At 33.9% G+C, this 13740-nt stretch overlaps 1 long non-coding RNA gene across 1 annotated transcript in view; it reads right to left on the reverse strand.

The window, feature by feature from the left end:
* Positions 1–489: 489 nt before the first annotated feature.
* Positions 490–13740, reverse strand: part of LOC124103415 (uncharacterized) — a 28371-nt gene continuing 15120 nt past the window's right edge. The window contains exons 3-4 of the long non-coding RNA XR_009228285.1: positions 4346–4460; positions 490–634 (exon numbers count right to left, since the gene is read on the reverse strand). This is a non-coding gene — a long non-coding RNA (uncharacterized LOC124103415). The remainder of the gene's footprint in view (positions 635–4345; positions 4461–13740) is intronic.

Raw genomic sequence — 13740 nt, forward strand, 5'->3', positions numbered from 1 at the left:
GCCCCAAATTATAACCAGACTCTGGCAACGAAAGCAAACCAACCACTTTAATGGAACCAGGAATTCCTGTCTTTCTATGAGGCTTCATAATAGAGGGGCTCATATTTCCAGGCCACTGGTGAGTGTTCTGTTGGGGGACACAGAATGTCATTTGATTATATAAATGCTGGGGAAATTCTAGAAAGTAGTGACACAAGATAAATGATAAATTGTTCTAAGAAAAGTCACATTCCTTTTGAGATCACTTACACATTTCCTCTGCCCTTTACTTTTTGTGTATATGCATATATATGATATTTCATTTTAGAAAGTTTTATTTCCCTGTCATTACAAAGCTTAATCCTTCATATTTAGAAAATAAAGCAAGATACAGTTGTTTTTCAAGCAATATTCATATAAGACAAAAATGAAGATAAGAACTCTTTCAAATGTTTCAGTACATGGGTAGTATTTATAGCAAAGTATGTAATAACAACTTACCTTCACCCATTTATTATACCTCAGAATTCAATGATGTATGTAATTTCCCATATTGAAACGTGAACTGCTGGAACAAGCAGTCAATTTCCTTTTATTTCATTTGCACCTCAGTAAAATGTAAATGTCTTGTCTTTGGTGGTAAAGCCTTGAGGAGCTGGCAAAATTTAAAAATTTAAAAATGTAGAATGAATCACAATATATTATAAATCCTAAGCTTTCAACAACTTGACAAAAGAGCATGCTTATATTCTATGTATCTCAATTTAGTGTTATTAATCAAAGACATTGTAAAATTCTAACTAGATCTATCAGAGGCCTTGTGTTCCTGTCAAACAGTTTTATACTGCAGGTTCATTAGGCAGTACAGTTAGACAAATCAAGGGACTCAGCCAAAGCATACAGTCTTGTTATGAACAGTATCAGAAGGGAAAAATAAAAAACCTAGAGAAGACTTGGAAGATGGGGGATTGATAACTGGCACGTTACAAGGTGTCTTATCCCCAAACATGTGGGATAATGCCAGCTCTGTATAGGAATACAGCATGTTTAAAGTCAAGTTGAGTGATGCATTATAATAGTAATGGTGAAGAGTCAGAAAATAAAATTTAAGTGCTCTACTGGAATACACAGAAGGAACAGTTTACAAGGGGAATTCTGCACTCAGAACAAGTTCATCCATCCACAAATACACTTAAACACACCATATTAGCCTTTGAAAAATGAGAAACTAACAAGTTCACAATGTCCAGAAATTACCTCCACAGAGAAGATGCATGGGAAAGACCTCAATTAGTACTCTGGCTTCTGTCCATCCACTTTCCTTCCTCCTTTTTCTAAAATATATTTCACTTATTCAACTATGCCATTTTCCCATAATTTCAAGAGAAAGTTCCTGGCACCCTTGAAGATGTTGAGAAATGAGAGTGAAGTTCCCAAATGAAATATTTCAACTTTCAAGGAATTGATATACCTGTTCAAGTTTCAAGAACTAGACATCATGCAAGTAATGAGCAAAGTTAACAAAGCAAACATCTTCAGGACTCTATTATTTTATCTCATTTACTGACTCTGTCTGAGTACGCGTTACCTTTATCCCCAGATATATTCATTCAGAGCCCACAACCTTCTATACATAATGCAGTTTTCTTTCCAGAGGATAAATTTTTATATCAGTTTAATAATTTCTTGAAGTTATCCTACAGTATTGCTCAACTTGCTTCTAAATTAAAGCACTTATTAAAAAACTTTGAAGCACTCTCACAATTTTAAATCACTGTGCACACAGCAATTTAAAATTACGGGAGCAGTTTTATAAGCACTTGAATTTGGAGGTGATCAGAGACCTGAAAATGTGTAATATAGAGTAATTTAAAATTATTAGAGTACTTCACATTTTTTATAAGCTCTTCAGCTGGGAAGTGTCCGGGTTCTAACATCTGAGACTGTGTAGCGCAAAGTGAAGTACTTCTCAGCCTGAGATGATTCACTCCATTAAATCAAACTACTTTAATAATTTTAAAGTGATGTACAGTGGGCATGCCCAGATCTCCAAATTCACTTTTAAATTAAAAATATTTTTCACTTCGGACCTACAAAAGACATTTATGTGATAAAGCAGCAATTTACCCTTTCAATTTTAGATATCAAACTACCCTCTTGCTTTTATAGTAGTTTTCCCTTGGCAAAAAAAAAAAAAAAAAAAAAACACCAAAATATTAAAAATATTTCTTTGTCATGAAAGAAAAAAAAACATTATACTAGGAAACTTCAACAACCTAGTTGTCTTTGAAAATACTTCCATGTTAAAGCAAACTTTAGTGTATTGTGTTAGGAGATATAACACTTTACAACTGAAACAATGAAAAACTAATATCTCAAGGGAGTTTTAAAACCTTTTTATTCTTCACTAAGAGCAGCTTTCTTGCTACCTAAGAAAAATGGTATTAACTCTACCATGTCTTCTGAAGACCACACTGACCTGAAACAAAATCATGTGGTTCCAATAACATGCTCCCATCCCACCACTTGAGTTCAAAGTAAGGACAACATTAAAAAGCATGATATGAATGCACTCAATATACATTCATGACATGTACATTTGACAAACACCACCCTCGGATTATACAGTTTTGTGACTGTTTTGCTATTTGAAATATTATACTTTCTAAAGCATAATAATAGGGTAGAATTCTGGCTTAAATTTATTATTTTCACTCATAATCAATTAAAAGGGATTCTAATTGCCTTGTAGAATAATTCAATTTTTGTTATACTTAAATGTATTACTGAATTGATATTTGCATTAAGGATAGATCATTTAAAATCTTGTTCTGTCACCCCATGGAAACATAATAACAACTCAAATTACTAGGGAAATGACTATAAAAATCTTTCAGAAGTTAGAAAAAAAATCCTTTTTCTCTTTACTACTTAGTATTGGGAAGTTACCTTTTCTCCTCTCCCCCTGTCCCACCTCCAATGCCCTATTTAGTGGGCGTCTCACTGGAGCCAGTCTAGTAGAAAGTAATGACTTCTTTAACCATAGTTTGAATATTATCCTATAGGAGAATTGATCTGGAGAATTTCCCAGCAGTAATTCACCCCTATAGAAGGATGTGGGTGCTGTTTGCCCTGGTTCTTATCACAGAATGAGGCCACAAAGCACATGTGCACTGTTCGATTTAAATGTCCTTTTGGTTTCCCATGAAACTGTCAGAGCCTCTTCATCTTTCACCATAGATGCCACCTGTAAATTAAAGTCTTTGGGCAGAAGAAGAGGCAAGAGTTGGCTTTAACAAGTTCTCTCTTAGAGCAAACTCTTTCATTGAGAGAGATGCAAGGACATCCAGAAAATCCAAGTGGGCTTATTCTGAGGGCTGTTGTACTAACATCTTTAACTTCAAAGGCTAGACCTTAATGCTGAACATGAAATTGAGACATATGTCTAGACCGCTCTTTAGAGAAAGAAAAGGGGATTCTCTCTAAAGGTGGAATTCACCTTTGGCCCAAACTCTTGTCTGAACACTCTCTGCAACAAGTATCCAGTGTTTCAGTGAAGTGACAATAATGGACTCAAAGGATATTTCATATTAAATATTCATGTGTATACCAAAGTCAGGGTTACTGTCTCTATGAAAATGTCTCTGAACTTAATAGTAGTTTGAACATAACTTAAACCTCTATGTCAAAAACTTCAGAAGTTATACAATATCTGCTTCTATATAAAAGCATTTTAATTCAATGATTATTTGCATTTGCCTGTACATTATACTCAAATTGTCCTGGTTTTCAAGTTATTTCCAACAAAAATTATTCTGGAAAAGAAACTAAAAGAAAACTGTCCTGGCATAGAAATGTGTAACATTTAGACAAGTTTGTATGCACTCAGTAGAGTCACTCATTTGGCTATATTGTCATAAGAGTATATAATTAAATTGTAATAATGCAAAAAACCCTCTATATATTCATGTCTGGAAACTAAAACAGGTTTTCAAGGAATTAAAATCTAAATAAGAAATCATTCACTGGAAGATATAAAGAGATGATGAATTTGTGTGTGGCTCAATTGATGGGGAAATTTGGGTACAAATGATAGAAAAAAATCTCAAGGACATAACTAAGGATTCGTAAGATAGTTAAAGGATGCGCCAATAATTTCTTTCAATAGTATGTGGGTTGACAGAAAACCTCTAAACAAAATTCTTGCTACAATGAATAGGTAAAAAGTAAGTCAGGCAATTATGATACAATGGATTTGAAAATCAATGTGGATATTTCAAACTAAGTGGCTATTAGATAGAAAGCAAAAAATGTAATTGCAAGAATAATATCAAAGAAGACATTTTGATGAAAATATAATACTCACACATTCTTGGGCTACGCAAACATAATGAAACATGACAGGCATGGGACATTTGTCAATGGCTCTGCTCTGGATCTGTCATTGTATTTTACTGTAGTAATCGCTGCTTTCAGGATCCCTATGTAAAGAGTGAGAGAAGCAATATTGGATGATGCCAATCTATGAGTCTCCTGTGTACAACGTTGACTTTAGTACTGAAACCAGGGAGATAATATGAGAATAAAGCTTTTGTACATGCACTTAAAAACCAATGTGCACTTTTCAGATAAAATGTTATTAATTCCTGTGCATTTTCCTGCAGCAGTACCTATGCCCACTCACATGAGTGTATTCAACATTATTTCATCTAAGAGCACTGCTAAGTAAACAAAAATTTCATTAACACTACAGCCATTTTAAGTAAATCTTTGCCTAATGATATGAAATGCCCTTTAATTCCTAATGTCTGCTGCATGAGATAATCCATTTAAGTGAAAGAACATGTTTTGTCAGATTTTGTGGGTCTGACAATTTTTTGAAACAAACTAAGCCTTTTGAGACTTGAATTCCATTTGCATCAGGAAAAAAAAAAGTGAATTTCTGGTTCAAAGGAAAAAATGCTTAGAAGCCATATTTGAAAGGCACATAAGGGGTCTCACACATCAAATAGCTCTTAAAAAACAACATTCTGATGAGTTAACTGTAAATTAATTAGAAACATACAGATTGTTTTACCCTGGTGTTTGACAAAATATGTTTGGAGTTTTCATGACCCAAAAGCATAGTAAAGCAGTTCAAGATGTTTTGTGAAACAAAGATATTTGTTTTCTTCTGGTGATCTTTTTTTTTTTTCCTAGCTAAAAATATCTAATAATCTACTGTTAAAGAATACTGGGAATCATACAGGTATATACTTTTGAGTTCATCAATATATGTAAAAGAAGATATTTCCCTGTAAAGAAGCCAGTTAAGTCATTGTGAATTATTTCAAGTCTTGTAGTGAGCTTGTGAAAGGGTAACATCACCGAGATAAGCATTAAGATATTGTCACTGCATGTCTACAACAAGAAATGGGATAGACCACTTATGTAGAGGTGCTGTGAATGCAGATCCATGCTGGTATAGTCTTTCTACAGAGCTCCCTGGATAATACTGGATTATGAAAATTAGGCCAGAAAACCTGGTTACATAACTGTCAAGTGCATGTATCCCATTTGCAGCGAATTGCAACTAGTCAAAGAAATAAAAATAAATGAAGGATTGTGGAAATGTATGCAGAAAGTAGCTTCCTATAATACCATCACTAGAGAAAGTACTTTAAAGTATTACTGTTAACAAATATTTATTGTAATTTATTGCAATTACTTGCCTAAATGGTGTTAACACATATTAATGCATTAGAATTCCTGAAATAAACCTACCACTAACAAGAAAAAAGAACAGAAAAACAAAGTATAAAGCACTACCTTTTGTGTATTATGCTAATATTTTATTTTTAAGTCTACACTTTGAAGCTGATTTTAGAGTACCATTTCTTAACACATTTGGCTTGCTGCATGCCCAGAGAGACTTGGCTGCTCAGATATGTGTAATACAGTTCTAAATTCTGTCAGAATGTCACATGAAATTCCTTTTGCATTTCATGGCTTTGCATTCCAATTTTGGTTGTGGGAGATTTGGAAGCGAGAGATGACAATTAATGAATGTTTGTTTTCCTGGGTCCTAGAGGCTCTGTGTGTTCAAGTGGATATATTCCATCACACAACCTGCCTCAGCAAAATGAATTCAACGTTCAATATTTTTCAAGAAATATTAATTGATGATGATTACCCCTCTTTGAGACACGTATAACAAAGCTTGCTATTTGGGATGCAAATTGAGGAATGAGATCAACTAAAAAGTTTCTTAGAGTTTTTATTGTTCTTTTCATTCTCAAGTGTCCCATTCTTTTGCTAAAACATTTCCTGTATCCTTAAATACATTAAAAAGTTATACTGAATCCTCACAATCAGGGTTAAAAAAAGAAGTTTAGTATGACCAGTTTCCAGCTTGCTAACTGAAATATTATGCATTTGCTTATTCTCTTATGGAGAAGAAACTATTACACACACAGATCAAAGTGATACCTAAATAATCCCAAGACAATGCAGAATAAGGGCTACAATCATGAAGCTCTAAACAGGACCAGAACATAAACACTTGTAATAGTATAATCAATTTTACCAGTTTCTTAATGAGGTTGGAGTTTGAACATCATTTAAATCAGTAGTCCTCAAACTTCACAGTCTCAAGTACTCCGGACCTCTTATAAAGGGATTAAAGGTCCCCAGAACACTTATGTTTATGTGGGTCATATGTATTGATGCTATTATATTAGAAATTAGAAGATGTTGTTTAGCTGCGGACCCAAATTTAGTATGGCATGGCTTTACATTTTGAACTCATGAAGCTCAGTCAAAAGCAGCTGGATCGGGCTGGGGATGTGGCTCAAGCGGTAGCGCGCTTGCCTGGCATGCGTGTGGCCCAGGTTCGATCCTCAGCACCAAATACAAACAAAGATGTTGTGTCCACCGAAAACTAAAATATAAACATTAAAATTCTCTCTCTCTCTCTCTCTTTTTTTTAAAAAAAGCAGCTGGATCTTCCTATTTGTTTTTGCAACCAGTCCCCTACAATGTCAGATGTCATGTGGCCTCTAGAAAATGTCACTATAGAATCAGGCATTGACCTGGCAGATATTCTAGAAAAGTTTCAGGGACCCAGACTATGCTTTGAAAACCTCTGGGCTAAAAATATTGCATGTCCAATATATTTATATGTATATTGCCATGCATATGTATATTGACATACCACCTATAGATATAACTACTCTGGTTAACAGCTTACTAACCCATAGACAGTTCATTTCATACTGTAAGTCAAACATTCTATTGTTCATTTTTTTTCCAACTGTATAAAGTCTATAGTGTAAGGTTTCAATGCCAGAATGTCAACAAAGATACACAGATCACATGCCAGATGGAGACCTAACAGGATACTTTTCTGACAATACTAAATATTGTATTTTCACATGAAATACTACTGTATTCTAATAATTAAGTCATTGGAGTGAGCAACATTCTGTTTTATAGCAGGGGAAGTGAACAGAGAGAGGATAAGTGACATATCCAATTGCCATAACTAATCTGTGACAGAGCTAGGACAGCTTCCAGCCTAGTGCCTCTTTCAGGTTTCTCACTAGGCCAACTCACCATGCCAAAACACATGGCGAGAAATGAAAATCATTGTTGGGGTGGTGTATGATTTCTTTCTTTTTATTTCTTCATTCTGCCAAATAGCTGTTTTGCTAAGTATGTGGTCAGGACTTCTATATTATTTTTGTGAAATGTTCTGTTCTAATATTTTGAAAATGCTTAATTTCACTCTCTGACCTTACTTTTTCCTCACATGAAAAGTGTGCATCAAGATATCATGATAGCAGGGCTAGGGTTCTGGCTCAGAGCACTTGCCTAGCGTGTATGAGGCACTGGGTTCGATTCTTAGCACTACATATAAATAAATAAATTAAATAAAGTCCATCAACAACTAAAAGTATATATATATTTTTAAAAAGATATCATGAAAGCTCCAGCAATAACAATGTCTTAATAAAACAAGCAGCACAAAATCTACAAATCAAAAAGAAATAATACCACTTAAGTAGGCAGATTTGTGAGAGTACTTTGGATTTGTTCAATCATGTTAAATGGATTTTTTTTTTTTGAAGGCAGGAGCTAGTGATGCTTGACATCCTAGGATATTGCAGAGAATCGTCCACAATAATGCCTGAACAAATCTGAATTGTCTCATTGATGGTCACATGGGTGAATATCTTGTTTATGATTTTCTGATCCTGGATATAAGCTTTATTTAACATATAAGTAAAAGATAGCTTTTTAAAGTTTTATTTTATTTTTCCAAAAAGGCAAGTATCATGTAAAGGAAGACTGTACTTTTATCTGGAAGTCTACCTGGAATTACCTTCTGAGTCAGAAAACCACACTGTGGTGTTAGTGATGCCATAATAGTCCATGTTCATAGCTGTCAGGTTCATGGGATTCTACACACTGATGTGAGCATTCAGCTACCTCAATGGATCCTCTAGTACAGAGACACATAAGCATTTACATACACATTGAAATAGAGGACTATAAATAATTTTCTACATTCTCCCCTTGTATTACAATTAAGATATTTTATCAATTGTGTGTGTATGTAGATAAGTTTTATTATCTATTCTTTTCACTGTAGGATAGCAGAGGGACATCCCCAAATATGTATTTTTAATAGAATGTTGTGTCTGATAATATCAAAATCAATAAGTTAATTCACTAAGAAATCTAACTTTTCTTTGTTCAAAAGTTTAGAGTACTAATAGATATTTCTCAAATTTTGATTCTTACTGAAAAATTATAGTCCCTCCATTTGTGCTAATAGAAATATGAACATAGCTTACAACATTTCTGACTACAGGGTTTGATATGTTGGATTTCTGTAGGGGGTGGTGATAATATCTTGGACTCATTCCAAAAAGAGTCATAAAAGCTACATTCAGCCACCTAAATCATGCAGCCTCAAGTTCCTCAGTCAAAATCCCACTAAAGAGATCAACAGGAAGAGTAGAAAGATGGGTAAGAGGAGGCAATGCAGAATGAATTCTTAAAAAATAATGTTATGTGCATATATAAATATACTACAGGGAACGTCACCTTTATGCATAGGTAGAAACAGCCAATCAAATATAAATAAATAGATAAGCAAAAGGAAGTCTAGTAGAGGAAGGAGAATGGGAGAAGGGAGTGTGGAGAGTAGGGAGGAGGGGGGAATCATGAACTAAAATTGAATTCCACACATGCATGAGTTTGTCAGTCAGAGATTTATTTTGAAAATTGAAAATAAAAATTATTTTCCATAATTACATCATTTCCCCCCCCCTATGGAAGATACAGCCTTTTCTGCTCACTGTTTTGAAAAAAAAAAATTCTCTGAATCAATACAGCTTTCATGGTTGGGAACTGACTTACTTGATTATGTTAGGAGAATATGTACAGTGCTGGGAACAGCATTTACTTCTCTGGCTCCATTAGTTTTTCAGCTATGGTTCATTAACAGTATATACCATTAATTTAAAGTAAGGCCTGCACTAATAATGACAATTGATTTCTTTGTTTAATTTCTGTATAACCAAATGACACTCTCTCCCACAAACCCAAATTGAAAGTTCCTTTGGGACTTTGAATTATATCATATCTTTGATAAAGGTTATGTTTGATAATATAACCCGCTTGATATTTTTCTCTTTGCAATACTTAAAATAAAATCTTAGTTATGTTTTGACAAAAGATGAAGAATTATTTTGAAAAAGTAAAATAATGCACATGAATTTCCCTTTCAACTTGCACTAATGTCCATTTTATAATGATCTACAATATCTGTAGAAAAAAAACATTATTACTATTCTTCTCTGTGTCCTAAAAGTAATATTTTAGGGTGTCAAATACTCTCACTGAATACATTGGCTTTGAACTAGTTGATCATTTTTTCTGCTTTAATTTTTTTTCAACTATAAAATAGATAGATAACATCCTAAAAACTTTTGAAAAACACATACGTATGAAAACCCCCAATTGTTAATCTGACTATATATCTCAACATGCTTAAAAAAAAAAAGCTACTATTAAAAGAAAGTCAAGTTCAAAATCCTTGAATCCAAATCTTGCTCACTTACAAACTGGATCATCTGGTCCAAGTCATGACACTTTTATTTCTGCACAAACTATTGTGATTAATAACATATATTCTGCTTTACCCAAAGGGCATTTTAAAAGATCAAATAAGATGACTCAGATGATTTTCAAATCACAATAATAAGATGATGAATAGAGGGAAATAAGAAACAAATATATATCAAAGACCATGATATGTTTTCTGGAATTTTGAATCCATCACTGTGTGTTTCTAAACAATCAAAATTACATGAGCCTCAGTAGAACGTTGTAAACTAAACAAATTCACATCTACATGACTGTCGTGAGCAGAAAAGAAGATTAACTGCAGGACTCCTTGGCTGCAGGAAGTCCCAAACAACATAAATTCATTCCATTAGCTGTCTAAAAACCAGGGTCTACAATAATATCATGGTATTGGCACCAAAATAGACTGGTAGACCAATGGTACAGAATAGAGGACACAGAGTCTAACCCACATAACTACAGTTATCTTATATTAGACAAAGACACCAAAGACATACATTGGAGAAAAGATAGCCTCTTCAACTAGTGGTGCTGGGAAAACTGGAAATCTACATACAACAAAATAAAATTAAACTTATATTTCTCACCATGCACAAAACTCAACTCAAAGTGGATCAAGGACCTAGGAATTAAACCAGAAACCTGTGCCTATGGAAGAAAAAGTAGGCCCAAATCTTCATCATGTCAGATTAGGCCCCAACTTCCTTAATAAGACTCCTATAGTGCAAGAATTAAAACCAAGAGTCAATAAATGGGATGGATTCAAACTAAAAAGCTTTTTCTCAGCAAAAGAAAAAAATCAGTGAGGCGAATATAGAACCTACAGAATGGGAGCAAATCTTTACCACAAGCACATCAGACAAAGCACTAATCTCTAGGATATATTAAAAAAAAAAACACTTTAACACCAAAAAAAAAAAAAAAAACCAAATAACCCAATTCATAAATGGGCCAAGGAACTGAACAGACACTTCTCAGAAGAGGATATACAATCAATCAACAAACACATGGAAAAATGTTCAACATCTCGAGAAACTTGAGAAATGCAAATCAAAACTAAGATCTCATCTCAGCTATCAAGAATACAAACAACAGTAAATGTTAGCGAGGATGTGGGGGAAAAGGGACACTCATACATTGCTGGTGGGACTGCAAATTGGTGCAGCCAATCTGGAAAGCAGTATGGAGATTCCTTGGAAAACTTGGAATGGAACCATCATTTGACCCTGCTATCCCATTCATCAGTTTATACCCAAAGGACTTAAAAACAGCATACTACAGGGACTCAGCCATATAAATGTTTATAGCCGCACAATTCACAATAGCTAAATTGTGGAACCAACCCAGATGCCCTTCAGTAGATAAATGGATAGGGAAATTTTGGTATACACACACACACACACACACACAATGAAACATTACTCAGCATTAAGAAAGAATAAAATCATGGCATTTGCAGGTAAATGGATGGAGTTGGAGAATATAATGCTAAGTGAAACAAGCCAATCCCAAAAAAACAAAAGCCGAATGTTTTCTTTGATATTTCTGACTCATAACGGCGATGGAGGGTGGAGCATGGTAGGAATGGAGGAACTTTAGATAGGGCAAAGGGTGGGGAAGGAGCAAGGGGGTAGGAATGATGGTGGAATGAGTTAGATATCATTACCCTAAGTACATGTATGAAGATATGAATGGTGAGAAAATACTTTGTATACAATCAGTGACTTGAAAAATTGTGCTCTATATGTGTAATATGAAATGAATTGCATTCTGTATAACCATGTATAACAAATTAAAATAAATAAATAAATTTTTAAAATAAATAATAGCTATACCTCACCAAGCCTGTATTTTTGTTAAAATTTCCTCTTTTATTTTTATTACCTACAGTAATTTGCTGGGTCTGAAGGCAAAGGTGAGCCTTGTCCCTATATGCATGATACTAACAACATTAGTCACAATCATGACTTTGATTATTACTGTACAGGTAAGCCCCAAACTCAGGTATCTAGCCCAAACCTCTACCTAGAGCTCCAGACCAGTGCTTTCTCCTATGTGCCAAGCATCTCAAATCAAAAAGTCCAAAGTCAAATATATCTATTTTGCATTTAAACACAGTGGTTAATTTTTTTTATTTTGTATGTAAACTTCATAAATAGCTTGTGAAATTTTTCTATAAAAGTATATGTAATGCTTATGGTAAAAGAAAATAATGCATTTCACTATTTCTTAGTAAATGGTCTGGATGCAGACATGAAAATGAACTCATGTTCATTAACCCATGTTAAAACTCTATCTTCTAAGAATCAAGCCCTGATAAGGACAATAGAATTGTAAAGTATTAATACCGCTTAATCACAAATTGTTCACACAGTCTCATACCTTATATTTGAAAAAGAGAAAATCTGCTTACTGATAACTGCTATGAAGTGCTTAAATCAACTTCACCCTCCCCTGAAAGAAAGCCCATTGAGAGAAAGTTGTGTACCACATTTGTAAAGGCCAAACAACATTACAAGGAGAAATGTAATTAACAGATGAGACCATTTCTATTTCCTTCTAAGGGCAGCAAGAGAGTAATTTAGCGGTAGAGAGTACAATGACATGACTGATTGATTCATTTTAAATATAAAAATGATCGGCTTAAATCTAATCCCCAGACTAACAGGTAACAAGTATAGTTTCCTGAGAAAAGAAGCAACATGTTCTTAATGAGCAGCAAAAACAATTAGATTGACAGCTAAGGCACCTGTGAACACTGTATAGCAAGACAAGGAAAACAGACCTGTCAATCCCTGCCACAATCCAGGCCCTGAACCCCAATGGAAAAGAATTTCATGTGATTTTTTCTGACTTATAGAAGTGCAGAAATATTAGAAGTGAGATGCTTATATCAATATGTAAATTAAAAATAAGGGCTGGAGTTGTGGCTCAGTGGCAGAGCACTTGTCTAGCACTTATGAGACATTGGGTTGGATCATCAGCACCATATACAAAAAATAAGCAAATAAAATAAAGGTGTGCTGTCCATCCACAACTACAAAATTTTTTTAAAAGAAAAATCAACAAATATTGACTATATCTTTGAAGACAAAAGTGAAAAGAAAATTTTTCTATTACTTGGGAAGGTAAGATATAATTTTGCTGTACCAGTAGCAAAACTTTTAAAATTTGTTTTGAATATGCATATACGAAGTTTGGACCCTGATGTAGGATAGTTAAAACCAAATAGAAACCCATGAAAAAAACAAACATTGCAATGTAAAGGCCATAAGCAATAATCTCTTAGGATAGTGATTTGTGTCAGATAATGATTCACCTTGCTATGTATTTATATTTTATGAACTTTTCTCTAATGGGATTTTCTTTCATATGTATAAGGTATTAATTTTGACATTATAAAGTAATTCAACAACAAAACCCTAGTCCTAATCACTCTGTGGCTATGTACATGCTATCCCAAAATATGCTTCAATGCATCAGTCAAAATGCTAGAAGCACATGTCAAAAAAAGAAAAAAAAATCTTTTGGCAACATGTGCACAAGATAATCATGTAGACAAGGCAGTGAATTTATACTTTTCACTAATTCCTAGTCAATGGCAAGTATGAAAGTGAACTCATGCTC

The sequence above is a fragment of the Marmota monax genome, unplaced genomic scaffold, assembly GCF_021218885.2.
Source record: "Marmota monax isolate L192 unplaced genomic scaffold, Marmota_monax_Labrador192_F-V1.1 WCK01_AAM20220418_F8-fsc00006, whole genome shotgun sequence".
NCBI lineage: Eukaryota > Metazoa > Chordata > Mammalia > Rodentia > Sciuridae > Marmota > Marmota monax.